Below are 14,708 nucleotides of genomic sequence, written 5' to 3' on the forward strand. Positions count from 1 at the left end.
ATATGTGCTAAATATTGTACTAATCTCTGGAGATATTTGAACTTCAAGATGTAGGTCTTGCCTTTAAGGAATTAATGGTCTAGTGGAAAAATATGCAGTTGCAAAACAATATGAAGATGCTCTGGTAGAGATACATACAGGGTGCCTGGAAACACATGGAAAGAGACCCCAAAACTCACCCTGATCTGACAAATTCTCATTAGTCTGCCCCAACTAGAAAGAGCACTCCCTGGAGACTATGAAATACATACGTGCTATTCAGTTCAAAATTATAAATAAGATGGCCTAGGTAAATCTGGGGAACTTGTCAGTGCTTTGTTTTTTTGCAAATGGGTAATATATTGTCCCTCTGTGAAGTAGAGTTAAAATGTAGTTATTCAATGCACTGATATGTTAATTGTGGTTATCTTCCCAGCCCTTTTTCTGTGCATATGTTTACCTTTTAAAAAACTAGAATGCAATCATTTTATAGATGCTATTTTATATCTTGCTATTTATAATTACTATATGTATATATATTTGTGTGTGTTTATAGGTATGTATTGGGTTGGCCAAAAAGTTCGTTTGGGTTTTTCCATAACATCTTATGGAAAAACTGGAACGAATTTTTTGGCCAACCCAATATATACACACGTAATCTTTCCATGTTAATAAATATACTTTTCACACCACGTTTTTCAACATTTTATTGTGAAAAATTTTATCACGAAAAATTTCAAACATAGCATAGCTGAAGGAATTTAACAGTTAGAACCTATACATATCACCCAGGTTCTACTGTTAACATTATTCTATACTTCCTTAATCACATATCGATCTCTTTACCATTCTCTCTGTTCATTAATCCATCTTAACTATTTGATACATTTCAAAGTAAATTGCTCATATCAGTATATTTACTCTACATATTTCAGAATGCTTATCATTAACTGGAATTCAGTACTTTTTTACAGGTTTCCTTTTGATGAGAATTTGTACTCAGTGAGATGCATACATCTTAAATGTATATTTTCTGAGTTTTAACAAACACATATACCTGTATGAATCAAATTCTGTCATGACATGGATTATACAACATCATTAGCACCCTAGAAAGTTCCGTCATGACCCTTCCAGTTATTCCCCACCCCCTACCCTTCCAGAGGCAATCACTGTTCTAATTGTTTTCACCACAGATTAGTTCTGCCTGTTCTATGATTTCATATAAATTGAATCATACAATATACATTTGACCCTTGAACGATATGGGGGTTAGGTGTGTTGACCCTTTATGTAGTCTAAAATCCAGGTATAACTTTTGACTTCTCCAAAACTTAACTACTAATAGCCGACTGGAAGCCTTACCGATAACATAGTCAATTAACACATATTCTGTATGTGTATTATACACTGTATTCTTACAATGAAGTAAGCTGGAGAAAAAAAACGTTACGAAGAGAAAATACATTTACAGTACACATACGTATTTATTGAAAAAAATCCTCATAAAAGTGGACCTGTGCAGTTCAAACCTGTGTTGTTCAAGGGTCAGCTGTATACTTTTTTTTAGTGTGGTCTTTCTTTCACTCAGCATAATGTTTTTGAGATTTATCCAGGTTCCTGTATGTTTCAGTAGTTTCATTCCTTTTTACTGCTGAGCAGTATTCCACTGTATTAGTATACCACAGTTTCCGCATTTTCCTATTTATTGGTGGACACCTGGAGTATTTCTGTTTTTTAGCTATTATGAAAAAGCTGCTGTGAACATTCTTCTACAAGTCTTTTTGTGGATATATGTATGTGTATATTTACATATAGGTATAGGTATATACGTGTGTGTATTCATGTGCATCCATATATATATATACATATATATATATTCCTGTTTCTTTTGGGTAAATGCCTAGAGTAGGATGGCTTGATCATAGGGTAGGTATGTGTTTCCCTTATAAGAAACTGACAAACCTGTTTCCAAAGTGGTTGTACTCTTTGACATTTTTTTTTTTCTTTTTTTTTTTTGCGGTACGCGGGCCTCTCATTTCCGCGGCCTCTCCTGTCGCGGAGCACAGGTTCCGGACGCGCAGGCTCAGCGGCCATGGCTCACGGGCCTAGCCGCTCCGTGGCATGTGGGATCTTCCGGAGCCGGGGCACGAACTCGTGTCCCCTGCATCGGCAGGCGGACTCTCAACCACTGCGCCACCAGGGGAGCCCCACTCTTTGACATTTTCACCAATAATATATGAAAGTTCCTGTTGTTCAACATCCTTGAGTCTTTTTAATTTTGGTCATTCGGTTGGTGTGTAGTAGTATAATGCTATTGAGCACCTTTCATGTGCTTATTGGCCAATTACTTCTTTTGTGACGTGTCTGTTTAAGTATTTTGTCCATTTAAAAAATTGGATTGTTTGTCTTTTTATTATTGAGTTTTTGGAGTTTTTTATATATCTGAGTCCTAGTCCTTTGTTACATATGTTTTGTGGATTTTTACTCCCAGTGTGTGACTTGCCTGTTCATTTTCTTAACTGTGTTTTTGATGAGAATTTCTGTTTCAACAGTCATATTTATTACTATTTAAAAAATATTATTGCTTTCTGTGACCTGAGTGTTCCCACCCCCAAATTATGATGATAGTCTATATTTCCCTCTAAAAGCTTTATAATTTTAGCTTTTATGCGTATATCTATATTATATCTCAAGTCAGTTTGTGTGAGTGATGTAAGGGTCACAGTTAATTTTTTTCCATATAGATACCCAGTTATTCCAGCACCATTTGTTGAAAAGATTTTTCTTCACTTATTGGATTGTTTTGATGCATTTGTTGAAAATCATGACTGTATATGTGGGGGACTATTTCTGGGGCCCTCGATTCTGTTCCATTAATCTACTTGATTACTCGTCTTGAACCATTTTTAAAAAAAATAAATTTTATTTATTTATTTATTTATTTATGGCTGTGTTGGGTCTTCGTTGCTGCGCACGGGCTTCCTCTAGTTGCAGCGAGCAGGGGCTACTCTTCGTTGTGGTATGTGGGCTTCTCATTGCGGGGGCTTCTCTTGTTGCAGAGCACAGGCTCTAGGTGTGCGGGCTTCAGTAGTTGTGGCACGTGGGCTCAGTAGTTGTGGCTTGCAGGCTCTAGAGCACAGACTCAGTAGTTGTGGCACACAGGCTTCGTTGCTCCGTGGTATGTGGGATCTTCCCAGACCAGGGATTGAACGCGTGTCCCCTGCATTGGCAGGTGGATTCTTAACCACTGCGCCACCAGGGAAGTCCCTCTTGCACCATTTTTAATAGTTGTATATTGTATGGATGTCCATAATCATATAGAATTACTCGGCCATTGTTGGGCATTTTGAAGTTTATAATTTTTTCTATTAAAAACAATATTGTTGCTAAGTGAAATAAGTCAGACAAAGACAAATACTATATGACACGCCTTATATGTGGAATCTAAAAAATACAACAAACTAGTAAATATAACAAAGAAACGGACTCACAGATATAGAGAACAAACTAGTGGTTACCAGTGGGGAGAGGGAAGAGGGGCAGAACAATATAGGAGTAGGGGATTAAGAGGTTCAAACTATTTGGGACTTCCCTGATGGTGCAGTGGTTAAAACTCCATGCTCCCAATGCAGGGGGCCCGTGTTCCATCCCTGGTCAGGGAACTAGATCCCATGTGCATGCCGCAACTAAGAGTTCTCATGCCACAACTAAGGAGCCCGTGAGCCGCAACTGAGGAGCTGGTGAGCTGCAACTAAGGAGTCTGTGTGCTGCAACTAAGACCTGGTGCAACCTTAAAAAAAAAAAAAAGAGGTACAAACTATTACATATAAAATAAGCTACAAGGATATATTGTACAACACAGGGAGTATAGCCAATATTTTATAACCATAACTGGAGTATAACCTTTAAAAATGATGAATCATTATATTGTACACATCAACTACACTTCAGTTAAAACAATATGATGCATATTACTTCTGTTGTTTAATCTTTGATTATTTAGATTATAAGTGGCAGAAATAATTTATAAACAAAACTCAAGGCAAATATGTACGAGTGCAATGTTATTGTTTAACTTTACATAGTATATTCTGATTTTTAGTTCTGGGACAAGCAAGAGTGTCTGCTCTTGGCCAGAAGGTAGAGTGAATACCGTGACCAACAGCTATGAAGTCCTCATTAGCTGGCAGAAAAGAATTCACTTTGCTTCTAAATGTCATTTACAGGTCGCTTCTATTATATTGTCAACCCAAATTATTAGAGTAGAAAAGTAGAAAGACTAAAAACTTTAAAAGGACTTTCTTAGAACATACTGTTCTCAATGGGTCCCATAATATGTTGTAAGCATGTATTTGTATGCATGTCACGTTATTGAAAATGAGGCGCAGATATTTGACCAGTTGTCGAAAGGCATTCACTCAATTATGGAAACAGAACAGCAGTCATAACTCATGTCCTGTGTACTGTCGGATGTGAGAGGTTATCTGTCTTAAGCTATTTTGTATGGTAATCAGCAAAGCATTTAGTTGTGTAAATGATCTCCGAGGCACATGTTCTTATTTTATGTGGGTATATAAATAAAATTGTACCACTGCGTGAAGTGTTTCTAAATTCTTTGCTTCTTTACTTGATAATTTATCTACTTACAGGAGCAATTTGTGGTGAATAGGCCACCCTAGACATCATTTTAGGTATTTGTGATGTTTTTCTTGGGAAGATAGATTTTTAAGGGAAAAAACAGTTATTTGGGGTGAATATTTGTTTTTTTTCCATGTTCTCAAAGTTTTGGTTTTTTCCCCAAATGGACAGAGAAATAATTGTGCATCATAATCTTTTAAGAGGTTTTCTTGTGTTTACGACAATAAAAATTAATATCTGTGGTGGAAAGACCGCTGTACTGGAAAACTACAGTTTTCACAAATTATTAAGTCATCTCTGCAGTCTGTAATCAAAGTTTGATAGCTGCAGTGTGTGGCAAGCTAGATTTTGGCAAAGCAGCCAGAGGACTATATCTAGAAGAGTAGTACAGGAATTCTGTATACAAACGGGTTCTTCAAACTTCGATACAGGCTTTTACATATGTCAGTTATTAGAGATTCCCTTCCTGGATCATGTCAGTTATTTTTAGCCAAATACAAACTCTTGTCTGTGTGAAGTTTTCATTATCAGACTATGGTCTAATGTAAATAAGTTAGAATCTTTTAGAGGGCTGTCCCCTTTTTCTCTCTTTCCTCCTCTTTCCGAGGGGGTGACAGGAAAGAGCGCAACAAAGTGAGTCAAAGAGCCATTTATCCTCTTTTCCAGCCTCAAAGCTGATTCCAGCTCTCAATGGCGATCCTGTTACTACGTCATTGTGGATGCAAGGCACAGGGGCCACCCTAACCCAGCCCCTATCTGGATTAAACCCACCAGATGGTTTAAGATAGAATTGTTGGGTGTGGTTGTATTGACCTTAAGGTTTCGCCCTGTGTCCCAGTGTGAACTGTAGGGGTCCTGCATGAACTCAGTCTCGTATTATTCTTGATGACTCTCTCCTTTCCCAGAGAACCAGATGGATGTCCTCAGTTTTCTATTCAGGAATCTCCCCGGGGGAAGTCGGTGGAGATTTCACCAGGTTGAGTGAGAGGATGGTCACAGCTGGCTGTCAGCTGCTGTACACTCCCTTCAGCGTCCAATTTTCCAGTCTCCTGCCTGTTCTCCTAATGAGAAATAAGCCAGAAACTGGGACAGAACAAAAACCAAAACCAGAACCATAAAACAAGTTTAAGATGAATTTCATCCTTTGCCTCTCTGATCTTCTGATCTAATCATCTTGCTTTCAGCAACTTTTGATAATGTGTGTTATAGGTATAAAGTCATTTTTTGTGTTTCCCTTTTTTAAAAAAATAAGAACTGGGAGATTTGTGTGCTCATATCATTCTAAACTGGAAGCTGAAATTTAAGAACATTTAGTTCTCCCTCCTTCCCTTTGCACTGTGATCTCTGACACCATCGTCCAGCTGTGTGTGTATGTGTGTTTCGTTTGTGTGCATGTCTGGTATTTATGGTTTTCCCAGAGCTGACTCTTGCTGCTAATGAGCATGATCATTTATATAGTGTCACTGTAGTGTAGCCATGTTAAATAGATCGGGCCATGGCAGGTAGAGAATGGCAAGGGTAATCCCTTTGTTGCTATGGTAATACATTTGGTTTAAGGGAACTGTTTGTCGTTTGGATGCACGGATCTGGTGCATGTGACATAATTGCCTGTGGTTGAGGCATTTGGAGGGGAAAACCAACTTAAGAGGAAGTGGCATTTTGAAACAAATTAATATATACAGTTGTCCCTTTGTATCCACGGGGGACTGGTTCCAGGACTCATGCGGATACCAAAACCCGCAGATGCTTCAGTCCCTTTTATAAAATGGCCATAGTACAGTCCACCTTCCAAACCAGGGGTCCGGCATCCACAGAGTCGACCAACTGTGAACTGATGATGCAGAGAGCTACCTGTGTATCAGAGAGATTTGGGCTTACCACTGTGGAGGGACTTACTCTTTTTTTATTAAAAGGATCATTCTTGGCTAATACATCAGCATAGAGAATGAGACTAGTGACAGATCTGTTTACTTGCTAACGTGGTGGGATTTGATCATTTATTGTATAAAATGGTTGTTGTGTGAGGTTTGCCTTCTTCTCTCTATTATCCCTAGGAGGGCTCCCTTTAAGTGAAGTTGATGCCATAGTTATTAGGGATCCTGAAGGGAAAGGACAACGTATTCTCTCTCTCTTTTAGTCTCCATTAAAAAAACCTGAAGTTCTTAAAAGTAGGGGCTGTATTTATGTATTCTTTCAACAGAAATTTATTGAGTGTTCAGCTAGGTGCTCTTAGGGTTTGGGAGTGCAGTATGAGCAAAGCAGCTGTGGTCCTGGACCTTAGATACTAGACGCAGTGGACCACGTCCACTTACCTTTGGGTTCCGCCTTTAGCACTACCCTTTGCCTTACAGACACCTTTCTCAATAAGTGTTTGATAGATTTTTAGAGTAGTTCCTTTCTTCCTCCTTCCCAGTACAATCTCTTAATATGTGTTTTTTCCTAAAGGTTTGTTAATACCATTTGTCACTAACGGGCACAAAAGGAGGTGAAAAATTAAGTGACATAAGCGCGTGTCCTTCCTTTGATCCCTGTCCTTCTTCTTCTTCATGGCTTAGCTCAGGTTCTACCTCTGCCAGGATGCCAGCCAAGCCAATAGCAATCTCCTGGGTATTCTATGCAGTTCATATGACATAGTTTATCCTGTTTTCATATGTTATTATGTAACTTTTCTCGTGTTCTTGTCACATCTCTTAGATGTGTTGAGGCAGAAAAAAAGCTAAAAGCCAGTGGTCAAGTCCCAGCATCTTTATTTTACAGAGAAGGAATCCGGCCTACAGAAATTAAAAGACGATGGTTAATAGAAGAATCATGACTGGTATCCAGGTGTCCAGACTCTGGGATCCCTTCCCTTTACTCATTTCCAAGAGGAAGCACCAGCAAGTGCCGTGCTCTCCACTTGGAGTGGGCGTCTTGTGACCATGGGATGACAAACACAAGAGCCGACTCTAGGACTGGCTGTGAGTTTAGGCATAATGGGTTATGACAGTGGTTAGGTAATGCAGAACTAATAGATGCAACACTTTATCGGGTATTTTAATTTGAGATGTCAGGCAGTTGGAAGCTACTGTAGGCTTTTGAGAGGAAGCTTAACGTGAGCAAATTAACACTAAGGGAAGATGCAAGAGATCCTGGCTGCTGCTGCGTGTCAGTACGGTCGGGGACAGGGAGGACAGCAAGAAATGACCTTGGAAGGGAAGTGTTACCCATTTGACACAGAGAAACTTGAGGCTCTTTGATTTTGAACTGAGATGCTATAATAAATACATGACAGAAGTAGGAATCAGATTCTCAAATGGCATGTCAGCACCATCTTTTTTGATCAAAGTCGGTTTTCTGATTCGGAATTTTAATGATTATCTTAATTTTATTTTCACTTGCTGAAGGATCATTCTAGTATTACTTAACCTTCATCCCATGCTTATGCTGCTCTAGCCCTAGCCCTGATTGAACTAGGTTGAAATGAAGAGAAACCTCTACTAGATTAGATAAAAAGGGAAATTTATCAGTAGGATTCTGGTATCTTTAAGGGACTTAGGCTCAGCCTGCCCTCAGACCAGGAACTGGAACACCAGCTCGGCACTCATTTTCTTTCCTTCTATCACTGAACTAGTTTTCATTCCGCGTAGCCAAACTGGGCTGCTTTTTACCTCGTGGGTTTGTGTCCCAGTGATTGAAGCAACTGGAGAAACTCATTTAGCATTTTCCAATCCTGATTTAAATTTCTAGGGGAGAAAATTTGATGGGCTCAGTCTAGTCAGCAAAGGTGGGAGACAGGGCAGCCGGCTCATGTAACACCAGAATGGCTGCAGTTCCCACCCTTGAACTGTAGGTGTTGGGGGCAGAGAAGAGGGCCTAGGCAGATACTCTCAACAAATTGAAAATCCCCACTTAAAGTTACCCAAATTCCTAAAAAGTTATGTGCCATTTGTTGCATAAGTGTTTTGAAATTTCTTTGTGGCATAATGAGACATTAGATCTATTCAGCCCATTTCATCAACTTCATCATATAAAAATAATTCAGAACCTCAGCTTTTCCTTACAGCTGGTGTTTCGCTGCTCACCTCTATTACTTTCCAAACCCTGTTGGAAAATGAGCTTTTTGGGGGTAACACAGGGAGTGAGAAGTTAAAGGTCTGCAATACTTTAGCATAACGTCCCTGACAATTAAAATGGGAATTTTCACACATTAAGAAATTTTGTTCATCATAAACCACGTTTCTTTTGATTGTGTTTTTATCCTTCCCAGAGAAGTTTAGAAGTGAATAACCTTGGGATGTTCAGACCTCAGAAGGTTTGCTAGCTTCACAGATTCTGATTTTATTTATAGGCTGCATGAAGACACTCGGTGAAGTTTGTTGTGATTCACTGCTCATCACCTTGAGCTATTGCCACTCAGTGCCAGGAAGGCATTGAATCTTGTGCACTGAGAGAATAGAATAAAAACCGTGTAGCTCGAAACAGAAGCCTAAGTGTTATCTCAGGGATTTCTTATAACATATCAGATGGACGCAGGCCAGTGGCTTCAGAGCTGAATTTTTCTGTTCACTCCCACCCGTGAGAAGTCAATACTTTGTCAGAACAGCAGCTGCTTTGAGCCTTTTTCGTTTGGCGGCTGAAAGAAAAGCTAACAGGAACAACAATTTTCAAGCTCAGCTGAGTAGTGGTCTGAGGAAAAGTAAATCTAGGTAAATTACACCTTGGCCTGTTAGTATACCCCTGTCTCCCTCCCCAGGTTAGATTTGTGCAGAAGTGCTTGTCTGCTGCCTCTTTTAAATATATAGCAAACAAATTTGCTATGTTACATGCAGATTGGAGAGAGGCACTGAAGCAGGTAGCTGTGAAATGTACATCAAGGGTGTCCCCGAAAACCTTTGTTCATGCTGTTGAAGTATACAACTCACATATTTAAACCAGAAACACGAAGTGGAACAAATTGGCTTGCAAGCCAGATAATAAAATAAATGATAAATGGAATGGGACCCCACAGCTGCTCCAGAAGGGCTGGCATGGGATTGGAGGCCAGGCTGGAGGAGGTGGGTGTTGGGAAAGGCTTCTGTAGTGGCTCCTGCGTGATTGATGCGGCTGGTTATTTTGACTGTCATTTTCTAAATTATGTATTTGTGTGGGGAGAGGAGGGAGGCTTTGCCTTAAGGTTTTTTTATTTTGTTTTGTTTTTTGTTTTGAGGGGGCTTGGATAGACTACTTTGGTTTTTTTTTTTTTTCATTCCTTAATGAAAATTTACCCCAAAGAGAAAACCAGCAACATTGGTCTTCATTTCAATCTCAAGAAGGGTTAGAGCATTATTTTCCCCCTCAGAGGAGGCTCTCAGTGGTGGCAAAGGTACTAGGGCTTTGGAACGTGACTTGGTCTTTCCCTTCAAGGAACTTCTTGAAGAGATCAAATACCTATCATAACGGGGATCCCCTCCCCTGGGTTGTTTTCTTGGCTAGCCTGGATCTCTGAAAGGCATCTTGAGCCTTTCTTTGCCAGTTGGATCGTGTCCTGTCTCCCAGTCTGTTCAGCGAGGTCCTACAAAAAAGTCTGGTGAATGATTCACTGCCCTCTGCCTCTCTCACAGATGGATGGAGGTTCCTTACCTGTTAACCTCTGCTTCCAAGGGACCTCAGGTCATAGGAAGTTTTTTGTTAGATCCTAGGAAAAGGGAACAGCCCGGCTTCAGGAAGGGCAGGGAATTGGAAACCTGGAGGCTGGAATTAGAAGGTGTTTGGATCCCCACTGGTTCTGGGAGCCTCAGCTGAGGGGCTGTGGAGTGTCGTTCTGGGCATCGACCTCACTGCTAACCCTGCTACTCTCCAAGTTGCTGTTCTGTTTTGGGGCCTATGGGCTTCACTCTGTGCTGACCACTAGCTTTACTTTCTAATTCAACCCTCCAGTAGATTTTGAGTGGCTGAACTAATTAGCCATCACCTCTGAGATTAAACCATGGTTGATGGACAGCCTAGGGATTAGTTGCTTTTAGATCAGGTTCCCACCCCTGTCAGATTCTCAGATTCTGTCAGATTCTCAGATTCTGTTCCATATGATTAGCGGGTTGACGGTGTGTGTGTGTGTGTGTGTGTGTGTGTGTGTGTGTGTGTGTGTGCGCGCGCGTGCGCGTGCGTGTACAGAAAATCATTGCCAAGTGCTGCCCTCAAACATTGATTGGCAATATTACCAATTTCCTTTAGAAGGGGCTGTGGGCAGGGCAAGCACCCCATTGGGGTGAAAAGTCCACCCTCACGTAATGCCCACAAGATACCAGTAAGATGGAGGTTATTATCCCTGTTTTGAAACTGAGGAAATTGGGGCCAAAAGAGGTTAAGTACTGTGCTTAAAGTTAACGACTTAGTTGGCGGCAGCGCTGGGATCTGAAGCTAGATTAATTTGACTCCACTAGGCCGTGACCTGTTTTTTACTTTTGAGTTCTTCAAAAATAAGGCAAGGCCGTGTTGAAACTCGGTGAATAGTGCTGGCCCTTTCTTATTCTCGGAGGGGATGGGGCCGTGAGTTTTTTCCTAGTGCCTGATAACCAGGATAGCTTCTCATTTTCCCTTCGCAAGGAAAAGAGCTTCTAGGAAAGATTGTGAGTTTTCTGTTATTGAAAGGAAATAGTTCAAACTCAGTCTTTTGACGGTGGTACTGTTCTTGCTATAATACAGCTGAGCTAGGGGCTGTGTTGGAAGGGCTCTCACACTGAGCAGTCTTCATCTGAGTTAGCAACCCTGGAGGCAAATGTTCCAGGAGAAGATCCCATCAGTCCTGCTCGTTTCCCCTTCACAGGGTCTGTGTACAGGTTCTCATCCTCATTTAGGGATTTGTCATTTCTCTCTAGCACATGGAGCCTAGAGACCATAACCAGGGCAGTAGCTTGGCGACTGGCACACAGTAGGCATATGGTCCTGGACAACTTGTTTCCACTGCCTGTCCTCAGGGAGGGACCCTCTTTTTTTTTAAAAAATAAATGCAGTGCTAATTTTTTTAAAAAAATATTTATTTTTGGCTGTGCCAGCTTTTAGTTGCATTATGCAGACTCTTAGTTGTGGCATGCGGGCTTCTTAGCTGTGGTATGTGGGATCTAATTCTCCAACCAGGGATCGAACCCAGGCCCCCTGCATTGGGAGCGCAGTGTCTTATCCACTGGACCACCAAACAAGTTCCAGGGAGGGACTCTCTTGATGAATCACTTTTTCCTCATGCCACGGCCTCACCATTTCTCTTTGTTCAAATTTTACTAGCCTTGGGCAAGAAGGTGGGTTTTCTGATACCTGTTTGGGGAATTCTTTGGAATTCTGTTTGGGCTTCTCTAGTGGTTCAGCATTCAGCTTCTATGGCTCTAATGATTTTTAATCTTGTAAACTGTGCTTTGCCAGCTCCTTCTCTTTCCTGCCCCCTCCCTTCCTTTGACGCTACCTCTTTGGTGGCAGCATAGTGATGAATGGTATGAATTTTGGAGCCAGGCAGATCTGGGTTCAGTTCCCTAGTCTGACACGTCCTGGCTGGGTGACCTTTGGCAAGTTACTCAGTCTCTCTGAGCTCGGGGCATGTAACAAAGCACTTAGTACCGGCGTGGCACACAGTAATGACTCAAGAAAATTTAGGTGCTGCTAATATTATTATAATGATAATCATGATAATCATGCGTTTTCTTCTGGGGACTGTTAATGCTCGTTTTTCCCAAAGGGGGGAGCTCTTAACTTCGAGCTGCAGCAACACAGTCACGGACAGAAGCCTTATTAATCTGCCGTCTTTTTGTTTATATTCCGTTGTCATGCTAGGATTTGAAGCATTTCAAGTGTTGTAAAAGCAAATTTCGTATGAAGATAATTATCATGTTTCTAATGTAGTTGGGAACTGAGGTGTTTTAATTACTGATGTGCCAGAAACCCTTCCAATAAGGTGAAGTGTGATTTTTTTAAGGCCTTCACCTACTTGGTCATAATTAGGGACATTTGGAACGCTCAGGCATAATATCTGCTGATTTGTACACTTTCATTAAGCAATCAGGATTGAATAACCCAGTGACCAGACTTTCAGGGGGTCAGGTTCCATTTTCTGAGGAGGAGCCAGTTATGCTTTCTCTGCTTCTCTTGCTGCTTGTTTTCCCCCTGTTACCTTTACTCACATTCTGTGTTCATCTAAAACAGAGCTAGCTGCTCTACATTTTTTTGAGGCCTTGATTTTTATAGAATCCCTCTTCTCCATTTTCCTCCTTCTTGCCTTGTGAACCAATCTGGCTAAATCCCCGTGTTAGAGCATAAAATTTTTGTGTGGCACTGACTGTTGTGGAAGCATTAAAGGTGATTAATAGTGGAATGAAAAAGTTGAAGTTAGTTCCTTGAGAATCAGAAGAAAGAGGGAGAAGAGTAAGGACAAAACCGTGAGAACTTAAACGGATTGTTGATTTCATAGCTAAGCCTCGTCTTTAAAGACTCTGAGCTCCTTAAGAACAGGGTCCGTGTTTGACTTTGTTCCGTGTTGTATGCCTCGTACTTCGCACTGAACCTGGTGCAGAGTAGAATTTGTTGAATACGTTAATGGAAAAACAGAGGCCCACTGATACTTATATAAATTACATTGATATCTACAGGGACAGAGCTTGGGCCAGAATCTGGATCACCAGGGCCCAGTGAGAGATGTATCAAAAAGGGAATGAAAAAAAAAAAAAAGGGAGTGAAGTAAAAAAGGCAAGAATTAAAAAATAAAATAAAATATAACAGCATAGGAATATATTTAGGAATGTATAAGAAAGTTACAAAATAGAAAACGTAAATTTCACTTGCTGGTAATTCACATGGAAAGAATATAGAGTATTGTGGATGTGTGGCATTGCGTAATTCCCTGCTGGTATTTGATTGTTTTTCAAAAAGCAGAGGTTGAGCAGCTGCATAATTTTGGTATTGTTTGGTCTGTGTCTTTTTTTGGCTTTTGTCCTTTTATTGCTTAAACTAGGATGACTTTGCAAGCTCAGAGTCTCATTATTGATTCCCTTTTCCACCTTGGGTTTATGGTTGCTGTGTTGAATTTCCATTAATTTCAAGACTTCTTCTTGCTATTAATGCAGATTATGTAATTTAAAACCCATTTTCATTTTTCTGATTCTTTATACATCAAGCGGATCAAAAGCTAGTATGACAGATATCTTCATTCCACAGGATTTTGAGTTTTAAGCCAGTTCTCCAAACATGCCCTCTGTTGTGCACGTTGCATGGGCCAGGTACTCTTCCTTTCCCCACTCCCCTGGCTGCCCACCCTGCAGGCACACAGAGGGGCCACAGGCGTCTCCTGGAGGAAGATGGGTAAATGCTCCTTCAACACTCGGGCGCGCAGGGATTTCCCTGGCGGTCCAGGGGTTAAGACTCCATGCTTCCAGTGGGGGGCGTGGGTTCCATCCCTGGTCAGGGAACTAAGATCCCACAGGCTGTGCCATGCAGCAGGGCTGAAAACAAAACAAAAGAAAACAAACAAACCAAAAATAAACACTTGGGCGCGTTCAGGCAGCATAATGGGTAGATTCTCCCATCGTCACATCCTGAAGCTAGGTAAGGATTCTAAGTCCTGAATCAGGTCAGAGAGGAGGCTGGTGGTGGTGGCTTTCCTGGATAGGGGTGGAGTGTGTGTGTGTGTTGGGGTTGAGGAGTAGGAGAGCGCAGGTTGACTGTCAGCCTCCTCCCATCCTTCCCTTTTCAGCTCAGCAGCATGTGTTGACGATTGTGATGTGTGGTGGGTGGAGGTTCCTTAGAAGACAGAGGCCAGAACCACCCATCTTGCCTTGTTATTAGAAAGCACCTGTGTTTTACCTGGTGACGTTTTCCTGGGTGAATGCGACACTGCTGACTGTCAGGTAATAATTGTGGCCCCAAAGGGGTAGGGAGAGATCAGTACAAGCCCCTCACTGTAGGGCAGGAGTGCATATAAGAGGGAACCAGAGTCTGGAGTGCATATAAGGGCTGTTTTGGGTGGCATATAGGATGTAGGTCCTTTAGCTCACTGGAACACACACCACGACTTCCAATTATGTAGGCGTCTAGAAAAATTAGTTTTGAAAATCCCTAAAGTATGCCCACAGACCTATTTACCAATCGATCTG

The 14,708-nt window shown here is 41.2% G+C and overlaps 1 protein-coding gene across 11 annotated transcripts in view; it reads left to right on the plus strand.

The window, feature by feature from the left end:
- Positions 1-14,708, plus strand: part of FHIP1A (FHF complex subunit HOOK interacting protein 1A) — a 278,113-nt gene that overhangs the window by 112,314 nt on the left and 151,091 nt on the right. The window contains exon 3 of one of the 11 annotated variants that reach the window (XM_027117169.1): positions 14,309-14,462. The exons of the other annotated variants lie outside the window; for them this stretch is intronic. The gene's annotated coding sequence lies outside the window, so the exon portion shown is untranslated. The remainder of the gene's footprint in view (positions 1-14,308; positions 14,463-14,708) is intronic. 11 annotated transcript variants of the gene reach the window in all.

Source organism: Aethalodelphis obliquidens, unplaced genomic scaffold (assembly GCF_003676395.1).
Source record: "Aethalodelphis obliquidens isolate GAN/ISIS:26980383/991018 unplaced genomic scaffold, ASM367639v1 scaffold17, whole genome shotgun sequence".
NCBI classification, from domain to species: domain Eukaryota; kingdom Metazoa; phylum Chordata; class Mammalia; order Artiodactyla; family Delphinidae; genus Aethalodelphis; species Aethalodelphis obliquidens.